Below are 1011 nucleotides of genomic sequence, written 5' to 3' on the forward strand. Positions count from 1 at the left end.
TAAGTCGCTTTGGATAAAAGCGTCTGCAAAATGACTAAATGTAATATTTAAATTTAAACCATCACTTTGACTTGATACAAATCAATCCAAGAACTGAGGCTACTAAACAAAAAAGAAAGAAATAAACACCTGAAATGGAATCCTGTTATTTTGAGGAGTTTGTAAAATGAGTAAAACAAGGAGACACAAGGTAAAAGATTGCAATTGCACACAAGGTCCTTTTCAGGAAACATTTAATGGTTCAGTGGACAGGAGTCAGCACTCCACAACTGGGTCAGTTAAATATTAACAAATTTACAATTATGGAGGAATGTAAAAAAAAGAAGAAAAAAAAAAAAAGAAATTTCAAACACAAACGTAGCGCCTTAAAAAAAAAAAAAACAGCTCCTATCCCCCTAACCCACCCGGCACAGAGAAAAGATAACCAGCTGAGATCGCCATCTTCACTCTGCATCACAGTCCGATAACCCGTCCCTCCCAGATTTAAACTTTACAACTCATCTTTGTCTGTGGTATCCTGAAACAGAGAAATCCATTCATGTTATCACACATTAAGATATAGGGAACTTTCAAAATGGCAGTTCAGCCGTCATTTCTTGCCCTCATGTTGTTTCAAACCTCTTAAATTCTCCTTTTGCATTTTACGAAAGAAACGTGGGTTTGGAACAACTTGAGGGTGAGTAAGTGACAGTTTCCACACTCACAGTTTCATCTTCTGCCTCCTCATCTGCCTGGACCTCCTCCTCATCCTCTGCTTCTTCTGTCGGTTCTTCTGGTTCCTCTTCTTGCTCTTCCTCTACCTGTGGACACAGCAACAGGATATTGAGCCATGCTTCAATCGAGTATCTTTTTCGTATTACCAGCACTCGACTGTGTGTGTACCTGTTCTTCAAGATCTACGTTCATGCTGAGCCGCAACATGCGCTCTATTCTGTCTCCATAAGCTTTGGTGTCTGTGAGTTGGTAGCCGGATCGCAGTGTGGCGGTTTCAAAGAGCACCACGGCTAAATC

At 40.5% G+C, this 1011-nt stretch overlaps 1 long non-coding RNA gene across 1 annotated transcript; it reads right to left on the minus strand.

Annotated features, from left to right (window-relative positions):
* Positions 1 to 216: 216 nt before the first annotated feature.
* Positions 217 to 1011, minus strand: LOC107577971 (uncharacterized). Its single transcript, XR_001608276.1, has 3 exons — positions 883 to 1011; positions 705 to 800; positions 217 to 517 (listed from the first exon to the last, which is right to left on the minus strand). It is a non-coding gene; the product is annotated as an uncharacterized lncRNA (long non-coding RNA).

Source organism: Sinocyclocheilus grahami, unplaced genomic scaffold (genome assembly GCF_001515645.1).
Source record: "Sinocyclocheilus grahami isolate Dianchi unplaced genomic scaffold, SAMN03320097.WGS_v1.1 scaffold8069.1, whole genome shotgun sequence".
NCBI classification, from domain to species: domain Eukaryota; kingdom Metazoa; phylum Chordata; class Actinopteri; order Cypriniformes; family Cyprinidae; genus Sinocyclocheilus; species Sinocyclocheilus grahami.